This window comes from Cebus imitator, unplaced genomic scaffold (assembly GCF_001604975.1).
Source record: "Cebus imitator isolate Cc_AM_T3 unplaced genomic scaffold, Cebus_imitator-1.0 Scaffold163, whole genome shotgun sequence".
In the NCBI taxonomy this organism is placed as follows: Eukaryota; Metazoa; Chordata; class Mammalia; order Primates; family Cebidae; genus Cebus; species Cebus imitator.
Window position 1 is genome coordinate 2,931,805 of NW_016107478.1, and position 15,546 is coordinate 2,947,350.

Genomic DNA, 15,546 nt, shown 5'->3' on the forward strand with positions numbered 1-15,546 from the left:
TCCCCAAACCATGTAAATAGTGTCTCCCTAGAGAAGTCCTCAGGTCAACATTTGCTCTTCCTTCTTTAGTTTGCTGATTCACCAATCCTAACTGAACAAGCCGGGAGGATACTGCTGAGCCCCTTAACCTTGACCCAGGCAGCAGCACGGAAACCACTGAGTTTCCTCCATGTTTAAGAATGAATACTTTTAAAATAGAATATACCAATAGGTGATAAGGATACCATACACCCAGATGCTATTTCCATCCTTCAAAGCTCTTTTGGCACATTGACCTTCTTAACAATCACAGAAGATAGATATTGCTGCTCCTGCTTTATAAATCATCCAACAGAGGTTGGAAGGACTATGGTGACTTGGATAGGGCCTCATAGGGGCACAATGGCAGAGTACAGAATAAAACATTGAATTTCTGAGTCTAGGTAAGGCACATGTATGAGAAAGCTTTTATTCCATTGCTCTCAATGCTTACTGATTTTAAGCTTTTAAGTCATAACAAATCTATATATTCTCAACCTCTGTCTATAGGCAGAATGCATTAAAGAGATTTATTAGACAGGCAATCTAGAAAAGATGACTGTTTTCAGAAGCTACTGCTCCCTAGTCCTCTGTAGGTAGAAAACCTTAATTTGTCTTCCCAAATTCACTCTACCTTAGAGAATAGCTTTGTGGATGGAAAGGCAATAATAAAAGATCAAACTCGGTCCAGCATCAAATGATCAGCCTCTTCTCTCTATTGTGGTAAATTATAGGCTTTCCCCTAGGTCCGGCAGTTACTTACATGGTGAAGCTCATCTGAATAACCTGGGCAGCCTATGGTGGTGGTGGAGGTGGAGGCAAGTGTCCCCCTACCCTGACTCTGTTTCTCATTGAACTCTACTCATTAGAGGAGGCTGGGGTACAAATCAGCTTAACATGTCAATAAGCCACCAAGGAAATGCAAAAATTGACAGCTGAGGAATCCCAGCTCCCAACCTCCTCCACTATAGAAACCCTCAGAAAAAAAGGTTTCTCAGCCTCCTCACCAGGTCACTTAAATGAATAGTGACATTTGAGTCCCTCAGAGTAATTAATTTCCTCTGTCTCCAATAGCTTCTCATATTTTTAATGAATTTTTACAAGTCTCAGATCCTCCAACCTCCCCGCTCCTTCTCCAGTCCCGTTGTTCCCCAAGGTCCCATAACAAATAGCTCCCACTTGTATTTGCCTTGCAAACTCACATAAACTGGAAATGATAAATACATTATCTGGGCTTTTAATGGACCATTGTTTAATTTTCTATGCTTGTCTGGCTGGGGAAGAGATGAATATTACCTTGTGGAGAATAAGATTTCTACTCCATTTAAGGGGGGGTTAGGGGTAATCTATGGCAGAAAAGCAATGCTCTGTTCATCCTAATAGGCAGCACTGCTAATTAAAAGTGTTGGAAGGGACATCCATCCACTAGTCTGTGATTCATTCAGCATTATCCCTGGTAAACAAGAAATAGATATTGGAATGAATGCTTCTAATTTGTCAAAAGAATAGGCATTTTCAATTGTGCCTTCCTGGCTCCTGTATGAAGTACATAATTCAGTGCTGCCATCATTTAAAAGTTTAGGACGTCAAAATAACAGTACTTTCCCCTTATGCTCGTAAATCTCCAGCTCTGTTTTCCATGTTTCTGCATTTATCTTACATATTGTTTGACTTTATTTTCCACAGTTGAGAGGTGTTTCTTCTGTTGGTAAATACATTGAAATGGGCAGCCGGGCGGAGGGGCACATTTAAGAAAGAGAGCTAACATAGTTCTGTTGAAAAGCAAGCCAACCTGAGATGATCTATTAGAATAGGCTAAAACAGAGGTAGAAAAACCTAAGGATGCTAATGACATTTACCAGGTACTTAAAGAAAAGACAAAAGAGAATCAATATTCTCTTCCTCTAACCACAAACACAAATTCGACTAGAGAAAAGCAACCCAAAGCACCACTTCCAAAGGCTCCATGAACCCTCCCACGTGTTTCAAGCAGAAACACAAAATACAAAAATCTTTGAGAGAACCCAGAGATATTTGTATGAAATTTTTCCAAAGAGAAAGATTTTTCTCGTACCAGCAATATCCAGCCAGACTCAAATATTTACCTTTGTGTTGTACAAAAGAGTTCTTCAATCATGGAGACTTAGAGCCAGGGCTCACCACCATGTCTTGCTGAGGGCTGAAAACAAACAAAACATGATATTAAAAAAAAAAGTAAACATTAATTATTGAATGGTCTTGTTTTTCTTCTCTATCAGTCAAGGAACATTTACTAACTTCCTACCATGCAACAGACACTGGGAATAGAGAGATGGATAAAATAAAAATATGACTGACAAAAAAGTCAAATACAAACCATTGTGCATGTTAGGCAAGAGTTAGTCACAGAATGCCTCTTAAAAGAGAGTCAGGATACTTGTGTGTGTTTGTATCTGAGACACATACATATGCACATATATACATATCTACACAGACAACAAAGATGTTAAGAATTTTTAAAGAACTTCCCCACATTGTAACTTGTCTGACTTTCTAAAGGGCTTGGGCTCTTGCTCTGTGATCAGGAAAGAGGCAGGCACTGGAGAAAATGCTGAGTCTTAAAAGCAATCAGACCCTTTAATCTGTAATCCAGTTTCTGGATTCCTTCTCTTTCTTCTTCTTCTACTTTTTTAAATAGACAAGGTCCCACTCTGTTGCCCATGCTCAAGTGTGCAGTGCAGTGGTAGAATCATGGCTCACTGCAGCCTCAACCTCCTGGGCTCATGCAATCCTCTTGCCTCAGCCTCTCAAGTAGCTGAGACTACAGGTGTGTTACCATGCCTGGCTAATTTTTGCATTTTTTCCTGTAGAGACGGGATTTTGCCATGTTGCCCAGGCTGGCTGAATTCCTTCTTAAGGAAAAAATTATGAATGCAGACTGGTATTTATGCACAGGGATATTCATCATAGGGTTATTTGTAAGAAGGAAACACCCAATAGAGGAATAATAAAATGAATGTTGGTATTTCTGCATAGGAGAATAATATGTACATATAAAAATAATTTTGTAAATGTTCAAGATAAAGAAAATATATTTTGTATAATATAACAAAACTGTTGATAAAATTTAAGCTCATCTATGGGTTGGTCCTTAAAACTAACAGTGGTCATCTTTGTGTATGATTATAGATTATTTTCTCTTGCTTCCTTATGCTTTCTAAATTTTCTACAGAGATCATGCATTATTTTTCCAGACAGAAAATAAGCAAACAGAAGTTTCAGCTCCAATATCACAATTTCTGTACCATTTCTCTCAATTAGTTGGGGACTCTCTATTCCCCCAAAATACCTCCATTCTGAAGGTAACACTGCACTGGAATTATCCATTTTCATCTCTGTCTCCCTTGGTTGTGAGCTCCTCTGATGACATTTTTATGCCTTATTAAACTTTGCTTCCCATGAACCTATTCAGAGACTGGCACAATTGCCATTCCATCAATGTGTGTTGCCTAAGGGAGGAATGAATGTATGAATGAATGAACAAAAGAATTAATTAATGAAATTCACCTGACTAAAATTATATTAAGAAAATTGTTCATTCAAAATAATCAGTGACAATAAAAAGTGATGTTCCATTTGGATTCATAAAAGATACAAGAAGATGGAAAGCAGAGAGGTAGAAATTTTTCAGAGAAGTCAGTAAAACTGAAAAAAAAAAGAGCTTATGGTTAAAAATATACACACACATAAACTCAGTATAATAAAATATCACATCCTAGTGATTTTCCAATGTACCCCAAGACCAAGAATCTGTTTAAGGCAGAAATATTTATCTAGTAAAAATATTCCATTATAACAACTCAGTTATTTTACAGATTTGGAGTTACATACACATAAACCTAGTAGGGGCTTGTTATCAGTTTTAATCAGAAATGGCTGACTCCCTGTTCAAGGGAATAAAAGTTACAGGATAGATTATTATAGTGTTTTTTTAGAAATTCAACTTAGTCTACTCATAAAGCTAGTGATATATAGCCAGGATATTAATAAACAGTAACATTTTTCTGGAGATAGACCTGGTTTACATTCCATTTTTGTCCTTTAAGCGTTAGGTAATCTTAAGCAAGTTATTTAACCTCTCTAAGCCTCAGTTTTCTTATATGTAAAGGGGGATAATAAGTTCAACCTGATAGGGTTATTGTAGAAAACAAACAAACAAATGACAGAAAGCATGGAATTCAAAACAGGCTTCAAGTTCGTGTCTCTTTATGTAAAGACCCGGAGCTCTTAAACACACACCAATCTTCCTTTATATTACATGCTATAAAGTATGCTAAGCACTATATACATATTTTCTCATTTAATCCTCATTATATTTGTTATTAGTGAAACTTCCTTTGCAAAAATCCTATCAGTGGGAAAATTATGGCAGTGGGGTTGATCTGACTTGGCCAACTCCCTTCTTGCCTTTAGTCTTCAAGCTGCCCTTAATTATTCCTGGATTTAAACAAAGGTAACTCTGGGAGAAATTTAATTTATAGTTTAAATGATAATAGCCTTCCCAAAACCCAACCACCCTTGTAAAGCTAGTGAGAGACCAGAAGGCTAGGACGATAGAGGAACCTGAATTTTGCTAAGGTGTAGACAAATGCTTGCCAGCCATTATTTCAAAGTTCACAAGATATGCAACTTCCATAATTACTCCTGCAGATAACATCACTGGTACAGAATCTAAGATTGGCCTTTTGAAATATCTTTCCAGATTTTTTGCATGTCTGATGACTGATGGCTCCACTTGGAACCAGCGACCATGCCTGTAACCTCACCTGTGACCAGCACTGCAGAAGGACTATTTCTCACACCCATATGATTGTACCCCCAATCCATCAGCAGCAAGCACCCATTGCTCTAGCCACTCCCACTCCTTTCCCCAAACTACCTTTGAAAAATCTGGCTCCAAAATGCTCTAGGAGGCTGATTTGCCTAATAGTAAAATCTCAGTCTTGCGTTAGCTGGCTCTATGTGTAAAACACTCTCTATTGCAATTCCCCTGCCTTGATAAATTGGCTCCGTCTAGGCAGCAAGCAAAAATGTAACCACTAGGTGGTTCCATTAGGAGGTCCTGTTTTCTACTTTATAATCCTGACTTCTGTAAAATTGGTAGAAATGTCCCCTCTCATTTCTTACTTTAGTTATTTAATTCTTCTCTCATTTTTTCTCCACCTAGCTAAAGATTTGTAAATTTTGTTGATCTTTTTAAAGAACCAACTTGGTTTCATTTATTTTCTCTGTTGCTTTTCCATTCTTGATTTTGTTTATCCTATGTTTACACTTTAAATAAGAGAAAATTGATGCTCAATATCTGAGTCAAGATTAAAACTCAGAATGTCTGGTTCTAAAGCCTAATCTCATTAACTGTTATGAAAAGAAGGCACTGAATCTGGGTTTGGACACAGTTCACAATTTTACCTTGTTGCATTATATTATTTGGAATTCAACAGCTTGAATTTTAATCCTTCTTAAGACATACTTAAATGCCTCCTAATTTCTTATTAAATATTTCAAGCATGAACCTGAATATAGACATAATTATAACAAACACCTATGTACTGATACCAGCTTGGTCAGATATTATTGTTCTATGTGCTTCATATCTTTTCTTTTTTTATAATAAAATATTGTAGATATAAACAAAGACTCCCATGAATTCCTTCCCAATTCTGCAAAGATAACAACTCTCCTAAATTTTTATACATATTTTTCTGTTTCTAATACACATTTGTATTCATAAACAATATATACTACTGATTTGCATGTTTTAAAACTTTGTTTAGATGGTATCCTAACTGTAGGCATCCATTTAAAGCCATTTTTCCCAATATTATATTTTCAAGATTTTGTCCATTAGATAAAATTTTTTTAACATGTAGATAGTATTCTATCATGCGTTTATATTTTGGCCTGATGATCCATATTTGATGGCTATTTGGCCAGTTCCCAAATTGTGCTAACATAAATAATTGCTTCAGTGGACAATGTATACGCCTTAGGTACCTATGTGTGAGATTTATCTGTGGACTTGCTGTGCCACAGAGTACATGCACCTTCAAAATTATTAGATGTTGCATTATTAGACTTTTTGTTTGAGATGGAGTCCCACTCTGCAGCCCAGGCTGGCATGTAGTGAGACTATCTCTGCTCACTGCAAGCTCTACCTCCCTGGTTCAAGCAATTCTCCTGCCTCAGCCTCCCCAGTAGCTGGGATTATAGGAGCCCACAACCACACCCAGCTAATTTTTCTATTTTTAGTAGAGACAGGGTTTTGCCATGTTGGCCAGGCTCATCTCAAACTCCTGACCTCAAATGATCTACCTTCCTCGGTCTCCCAATGTGTGGGGATTACAGGCATGAGCCACCACTCCTGGCCTATTAGATGTTGCCCTATAAAGTGACAGCAGCATTTATACCACTCCAGCATTAGTTCACATCAATACCAGCAATTGGTATTATCAGATCAGATTTAAACATTTTTCCAACTTGATAGATATATCTTATTGTGCTTTAGCATGTATTTCTCTACATGCTAAAATACAATAGTGAAATAGAACATTCTTTTGTAGTTTATTTAATTGGCCATTTAGGTTTTCCCTTCAGTGATTTGCTTTTTCACATGTTCTCAGATGTTCATTTTTCTATTGGGTTGCTACAGAAGGGAGATGACACACACCAAAAAATAATAAATAAATAATAAAGAGAGAAAGAATACAACACCTAGTATATCAGATGGTCATATATGCCATGGTAAGACTGGAAGCAGAGAAGGGAAATAAAGAGTGCTGAGGATAAGAGTTCAATTTTAAATGGGTAGTTAGGGGAATGTCACCAGAAGTTGACATTTAGCAAAGTCCTAAAATAGGTGTAGGCACAAGTCATAGAAAGAGGGACCCTAAGTAGAGGAAAGGGCAAAATTGTAAAATGATAATATTTGACAAAGATACGTGATGGTACATAGGGGCTTGTTATAATTATGTACTAAATTCTGTACTAAATTTGTTTGCTTTCAATACTAACTTTTATGTGGGTATATATGTTGAAAATATTTTTCCTAGTGTAAAGCTTTTGTTTAAAATGATATATTAAACTTTTAAAAATTTTAGCGTAATGAATATATTAGTATTTCCCTTTAAGGTAGGTGCTTCTTTTTGGTTTTACTTAATAAATTCTTTCCTACATCTGGGTCATAAAAACCTATATATAGACCTATAGTTACTTCTAATATTTCTTAAGTTATGATTTGATATTATTTATATAAGATAAGGATTAAATAATTTTTCTGTATAGCTATGCTTTGTCCTGGTACCATTTATTTCTCATTCCATCATTTCTATATTGAAATAACGTATCTGTCATAACAAAGTTTCTAATATGCACAGTCTGTTTTGGGGCTCTACATTTTGTTCCACTAGACTAGTTTTCTGTTTCTGTACAAATATTCATACTATCATAATTACTATAATTTTATCCCAAATTTTCATAGCCAATAAGGCATATCTATCCATTCATCAACCAACCATTCATCAACCAACTATCCACATATCCATCCATCCATCCAAACTGTCCATCCATCCATCTATCCAGCCAGTCATCATACATACAACCCATCCGTCTATTCGTTCTCCATCCTACATACTTCATCATCCATCATCCATCCATCCTACCATCCATCCTCCACCCTTCATCCTTCATCATCAATCACCCAACCATGCATCCTTCATCATTCATTCATCCATCCACCCATCCATCCTTTCATCTACCCATACATCCTTATTCATTCATAAATAGTTTTTGAGCATCTAATTGTACGAAACACCGGCTTGAACACTGGGGATTTAATAACAAACTAGACTTATATTTCTACCCTTAAGGAACTTGCATTCCAGGGGACAGAGAGAGCCAATAAACAAATAAATAATTAAATATAGGATATGTCAGATGACAATAAGTGCCATGGAGAAACATGAAGCAGGGAAAGGGGATCTGGTACATGTTAGTGGCAGAAATAATACACAAACTACAAATCCAGTGGGACAAAAAGTAATTTCTTTTAAATACATACTAGAAATTTAGAGTTTAGAGAAAAATCTAAAATGCTCATGTTTGGGATCTAGCATTGCTTAACAACTTTTGGTGAAGAACCTCTACCTCTAATGAGGCAAAAAATTTAACCGGTTCTTTCCAGGCTGTGACTGCATTAGAAAGTCTATTTTCAATGGCCTGAATGTTTGTGACTCTCCACCCCTGCCAAATTCATATACTGAAATTGTAACCCCCAATATGATCATCTTAGGAGGTGGGGCCTTTAGGAGGTGATTAGGTCATGAGGGTGGAGCCATAATGAATGGAATTAGTGCTCTTATACAAGGTACCCCAGAGAGTTCTCTCACTCTTTTTCTGCTGTGTGAGGATAAAAGAAGTTGGCTGTTGGCAGCCCAGAAGAGGGCCCTCACTGGAACCCAACCATGGTGCCACCCTGGTCTCAGACTTCCAGCCTCCAGAAATGTGAGAGATAAGTATTGTTTTTTAAGCCATGATATTCTGTTACCCAAGACACTATTTTAGTCACCTCAAATGAGAGGCCTGAGTACACACACATTCTATTAGGTTGGTGCATAAGCAATTGTGCTTTTTTTTTTTTTTTTTTGTGCTCACTTGGGGAGCACATATACTAAAACAGTAGTTATGCTTTTTGCCATTATGTTTAATGGCGAAAACCATAATTACTTTTGCACTAATATAATATTTGGTCTTTTATTGTGGTCTTACACATGACATAGATCTTGGACCAGAATGTGACTGCAGTTTGTTAGCTGAGAGGGTCTGGAAGCCTAGAAAAGTTTCTACCTTTAGATCTTGGGATAAGCCTAAAATTATCAAACACAGCTCCCAGAAAAGCCACAGAAATAAGCTGTTCATAGATACTGCAGAGTAATATGTTTGCCTTCCAATCACAGGGTAAAAAGACAATAGATAGTTGCTTTTCATTTGTTTGTTTTACCCCCGTTTTTACATCTTCATTGATTATGATTACTACCTTATATGAAAATTTAGTATATTTTCTTAATAGCATGTGAGCTCTGTGTGATTCTGGACAAGTTATTTCCCCTTTCTAAAGTTTAGTTTCCTCCTTTAAAATGGGAGAATATATAATTACACTTGTTGCAACATTAAGCACTATTTTGAGAGATCTTAGTATAGTGACTAGTGTGTGATAGGCATGGAATGAATGACAGGCCTTGTAATTAGCCTTATTATACAAACAATTATATGTATTTGCAAAAGATCTCCAAGACATCTCCATGCTCTGGCACCTGCCTGGGTTTACAACCCCAGCACTTCTGAGGCCTGGTCCTGTCTGAGCCATATAGCGGGTGAGTGTATTAATTAAGACCACAAGTCTCAATTCTGGCCCTACCACTTAAAGATCATCAACACATGAGGACTACCTGTGTCCCAGTGAAAGCCACCATATATGTGAGCAACATCATCTTAGGGTTACCTGATCTGCACATCCCCAAAAACTCTACACTGTTGGATGAGGGTAGCAGAGGCAGCATGTACACAAATTATATCTAGTATTCCTATTTGCATATATCCAATCATAGCAAAAGTGTGGGCAGTAAAACCCCTAGGGGAACCAGTCACAGTGTGGGAGTTCCCCACTGCAGAGTGTGAGAATCCTGAGCTTTCTTAGCTCCCACTGCAGGGACCCACTGACCTTCCTGCTTTCTAATGTTCCAGCCAGTGGCCAGCCAGATATATGGAACTTGATTTGACAAGAACCCTCATGTTGCATCTAATCTGCAGTGACAGTTTAGCAGCAGACAGTTCAGTGAGAGCATTCATATCTGCAAGGCAACTAGCAGACAAGTAGAGGCATCTAGAAGTTAGTCTGACATCTAGATGAAGTTATTCTAACTTCAGAACTTTAGAATACAGAGACCTTTTACCTCTACTCCAAATGAATACATTCATGTTATGGTGCACATTAGCAATAAAGAAAATTTAATCAAAAGAAGCTCAAAACTTTAATGTTAGATCATTCTTTGCTATGTTGAATCACTCTAGAATAAATATGAATAATTGAAAAAAATTTGTCTCTGGCTGGGTTCTTCTGATTATATAAAAGACAGCAGATGGGTGTAATATAGTTCATAAATCTTGGACCCCTAGTAGCTGTGACAAATTGATTCACCTATTCATTTATCGAGTCATCCATCGATCCTTCCTTTTCTTCAACAGATGTTTACTGAGCCCCTCTTACATTCCAGACACAGTTCTAGACCCTGGTGATGTACTGGTGCTCACGGTCAAATGAGTATAGACAAGTAAACAATGACAAGGATAGAGATAAGTACTGGCAGTTATGAGAACACACATGGGACCACACTGGAGGAAAGTCCATGTACACTAAAGACAACTTTGGTATGATTGCCCTATTTGTTTCAGTGACTGTGTTTTCCAGCACCTCTTCTACCACTGCTCCTATGCCCTGCAGTGTTCCAGTGTCGATTGCTTTTGTATTGATTTCCCTATATTACTCTTTGCAATCTTTTCTCTTTTTTTTTTTTAAGACAGAATTTTGCTCTGTCATCAAGGCTGGAGTACAATGGCATGATATCAGCTCACTGCAACCACCTCCTCTTAGGTTCAAACAATTCTCATGCCTCAGCCTCTGAGTAGCTGGGATTACAGGCATGTGTCACCAACACCCAGCTATTTTTTTATTTTATTTTTTAGTAGAGATGAGGTTTTGCAATGTTGGCTAGGCTGGTCTCAAACTCCTGTCCCCAAGCAGATAACCTCTGCCTTCCAAAGTGCTGGGATTACAGGTGTATGCCACTGCACCCAGCCTCTTTGCTTTGCTCTCAATCTTGATGGATTATGGATATCTCAGCTGTGACTTCCAATGCTTCTATGCATAGTTTCCCCCATTCTCTGGAAATTCTCATTTTTGGCACCTTATTTCTGTTCCCTGGGAACCCCAGTCCTACCCCTTTAAGCCATATGACACAGCCTATCTGTGGATCAAAGTCCAGGGAGACTCCTGGGCAAAAATTCTTTTGCCCCATGACCCGACATCTTTGGTCATGCCTCCTGGAGGCACAAGTCCCCAGCACAGGGCAGCCTGCCACATGTATCTGATGACTGAAATTAAGGGCAGCAGGGCAGAAAGTGAATCTGCTGACACCACAGTTAGACAAGCTTGAACCAAGATTGTAAAACACCCCTGGGAGAGCACACCAGTAAATTGTCCTACTAATTAGTTTATTATTTCATTTGAGAGATCAAATACATAAATAAAATTAATAAACCCTGCAGAATAAGTACAGCACTGGAAATAAAAAGTATTTCTCAGGTCATTGCCTTAAACACAGATATTACATTCTAGAATAATGTTAACACAAGAAAAGCAAATCATGCTGCCTTATAGGCTGGAACATACCAGCAGCAGCTGGGGTTTGAGGGGTGGTTGGCAAGCTTTGGGATAGGTCAGGAAACATGAATGGTGTTCTCTACTCTGTCATTACTTGCTATGTGACCTTGAACAAGTCAATTTCCTCCCCTTCCCCCACCAGTGTGCTCATTTACTCATAAGTAAAATAAAGAGTTTAGGCTATTTCTGAGGTTTGCTCCAGCTAGGAATTTCATGGTTATAAAAACCAAACGAAAAAGAAAAGACAGGGACTGGGCACAGTAGCTCACATCTATAATCCCAGCACTTTGGGAGCCTGAGGTGGGCAGATTGAGGTCCGGAGTTCGAGACCAGCCTGACCAACATGGTGAAACCCATCTCTACTAAAAATACAAAAAGTAGCCAGGCATGGTGGCACATGCCTGCAATCCCAACTACTCAGGAGGCTGAGGCACAAGAATCACTTGAATCTGGGAAGTGGAGGTTGCGGTCAGCAGAGATCGCACTATTGCATTTCAACCTGGGTTCCGTCTGGGCAACAGAGCAAGGCTCTGTCTCAAAAAAAAAAAAAAAAAGATGTATAATTATGAGCTTAGTCAATAAAGAACACAAAATAAAAATAAAATAAAATTTGAGAATCCATTATAATATTCCAGTATGGATTTAAGAACTTGGACAGATATTAGATAATATCTAACCCAACACGTTATAAAATGAAGGGAAAGGGGGACTGAGTTTGCATTCATGGAGAGCCTACTATATACTAAGAGCTTCTCATATCAATCCAAATAAATAAGCTCAGAGAACAAACAAATCATGACCAAATCCACACAGAGAACAGCAAAACTAGGCTTTCTACTCTTAGTCAAAGGCTTTTTCACCAAGCTGTGTCTGATCATTCAGCCTCTTCTTAGGGCTCCAGGCACAGGTTGCTCATACCATCACCATCACTAAAGGGACTCTTGAGAGATATCAAGGGTAGTGGGCCATGTGTTATAACCCTTTTGTATACCATTCACACAAGTACAGATGGCAAAAGGAGTAGTGCAGGCAAGATGGAGAGATCAGCTTAAGTGATTGCTCCCAGGCACCTAAAGACATGCTGTGTAACAGATTCTCCCTTTACACTGAAGCACTCATTCCTCTGAGGCTGGGAGGGCTGCCTTCTGAAAGCCTGTAGCTGAGAACTTGCTCCCCTAATGTCCTTGACAGAAGAACACCTCCTCTCCCAGGAGAACAGCTGCTTTTCTGGGGCCACCAGCATTCCATGACTGACAGTAAAACGGGAGGATATAAAACTTTGGCCTCCTTGCTTCAATTTGGCACAACTCTGCAGGTCATCTCAGCTTCAGAGCTTCCCACGAATTGACCGACACCTTTACTGTGACTGCATCACTGTTTAGCTTCCCACTCTGACCGGGCCCTGATACCTTCACTCCCCAGTAAACTTTCCATATGCAAATGTGTCTCAAAGCCGGCTTCCTGGGAAAGTGAACTTGTAATGCTGTGAGACCTTGAAAAAGTAAAATACAAACAAATAATTCAACTCAGGTAAATACAAAGAAAACAATGGTACATTTGTAGAGAATAAGAAACTTGCAAACAAATCATTCATCATGATGAGACTTCTGCCCTTGGATAGTCTGGGCAAAAGAAAAAAAAATAGGTACTAGTAAAGAAATTGTCTCAATCTGTCTAAAAGTGATCCTGCTAGAGGAGATTGAGCTCTAAAGGATCAGTTAAGGCAGGGAGGCAGGCTGTTACAATGCAGGCACTGCGTTGTCTTGAAAAGGATAGGATCTGTGGCTCCAGATGGAGCTGCGGTCACAGGATCGCTCTGTCTGTGCAAGCTTGACTATTATACTGAACCTCACTAGCCTTGGTGTTCTTAACTTTAAAATGGGGATGATTACTATCTTACATGACTATTGTGACACTCTGCTACCTCCTTAACACCAGATCCTTTCTCTAGAATTATTCCCAGAGATAAATGCTGCAGCTTTACAGGATAATTATTTCACGCAAGTGGTCTTGGAATCCCTCTTGTGCAGCCCTTAGCTTGTCTTGGAACTCATTAGAAGATACTGTACAGTTGTCCCTTGGTATCTGCAGGGCACTGGTTCCAGGAACCCGCATACCAAAATCCATGGATGCTGAAGTCCCTTATATAAAATGGAGTAGTGCTTGCATATAACCTACATACATCCTCCCATATACTTTAAATAATCTCTAGATTACTTATAATATTAATACCTAATACAATGTAAATGCTATGTAAATAGTTATGTTGTAATTTAAAATTCAGGGTTTTTTGCTTAAAATTTGTATTTTTATTGTTGTATTGTTACTTTTATTGTTTTAAGAGCATATTTTTGATTCGTGGTTGGTGGGACCTGCAGTTGGTAGAACCAGTGGATATGGAGGGCTGATGCCGCGGGCTTCTGGTAGAGCGTAATAATGGAAGGAATGGTCCTGGTGATTTTTGGTCTCATGAATAAAAGGAATTTTGGGACTTGAGGGTGACTGTAAAGATAAAATATCCTCAGATTTGGAGAATACCTAGCCTCTCAATTGTGATAGCCCAGTCAGAAGACAGTCAGAGATTCCTAGATGCTCAGGGCTTGCTATTAAGTTCTCTCCCCTTCCTCTACTTTATTTTTGGGTAAAGAAAAAATAGCTCTATTATTTATAAAAGCACCATCTAGAGATTGTTATATCACTCATTCATTTGGTACCCACATAGGCAGGTCAATGAGACAACCACTTTTTATAATCATGTGCAAAACATTATGGAAGCACAGTGAAAAGAACATTTAGCATGAAGGCAGACCTGGGCAAAAATGAGATAGCTTCTTAAAGAGGTGATGCTTGAGCTGAATCTCATCTAGGTTCTTAGATGAGAAAGAGACCAGTATAGTCCAGATGGGCAAGGGAATGGTGTGAGCCAGATGGAGAGACTAGCTCAAGTGCTTGCCTCTAGGAGTCAAAGGACATGGTATATGGACAGATCACCTATGGGAAATGCAATAATAGCCGGGGGGAAAATCATCTGATATTCACTCTCAATACTGACTTTCCAAATTCTGTTTTTCCTGTACCAATATTTGAGCATCATTCTGTAATTTGGACTGCCATGTTTGATACTGAATTCAATCCACCTAGGCATTTGAAGAAATTTTCACTTCCTCTTAAAGGTGGTGTATTAGCGCATTCTCACATTACCATAAAGAACTACCTGAGACTGGGTAATTTATTTTAAAAAAAGGTATTTAATTGACTCACAGTTCCATAGGCTGTATGGAAAGCATGGCTAGGGAGGCTTCAGAAAACTTGCATCCTGACTGAACGCGAAGGAGAAGCAGGCATTCTTACATGGCCAGAGAAGAAGAAAGAGAGAGAGAAGGGGAGTTGCTACACACTTTCAAACAACCAGATCACATAAGAACTCACTCACTATCATGAGAACAGCAAGGGGGAAATTCGCCCTGGTGATCCAATCACCTCCTACCAGGCCCCTCCTCCAACACTGGAGATGACAATTCGATGTGAGATTTTGGCGGGGACACAAACTAAACCACATCAGGTGGGTACAGAGAAGCTTAGAGGGAAGAAGGAATTTGTCCAAAGTTATACATTAGTGAAAAGTCAAGATGGGAGTCAAAGGATTTCTGCCTCAGATCATGTTTTTCTACTCAGCATCAGTAACCTGAACATGTATGATTTGATGGTTTTTGTGTCCCACTGCACTGTACAATACTTTATTTTGTTAATTATAAATTTTAAATTGTCTGCAGTAATGAGAATAGAACATCTTTCCCTCCCAATATTTTCTTTTTTTTTTTTCTTTTCTTTTTTTAAATGACTTGAACTCAGATCCGGAACAAGTAAACTTAATAAACATTTATAGAACTCTCCACTTTAAATACACAAAATATACACTCCTATCAGCACCACATCACACCTACTTACAGGTTTAAATGAAATATTGGTTGGCTGCTTGTTTGTTATTTTCTTCCCTCATTTTTTCCTGTCTCTATTAAGCACAATTATTGATATAAAAGAGGTTTTCAATACCC

The 15,546-nt window shown here is 38.4% G+C and overlaps 1 protein-coding gene across 2 annotated transcripts in view; it reads right to left on the bottom strand.

Moving 5' to 3' along the window:
- Window positions 1-15,546, bottom strand: part of DAB1 (DAB adaptor protein 1) — a 902,516-nt gene that overhangs the window by 665,765 nt on the left and 221,205 nt on the right. For both annotated transcript variants that reach the window (XM_037744064.1, XM_037744058.1), the window contains exon 2: window positions 2,124-2,197. The gene's annotated coding sequence lies outside the window, so the exon portion shown is untranslated. The remainder of the gene's footprint in view (window positions 1-2,123; window positions 2,198-15,546) is intronic.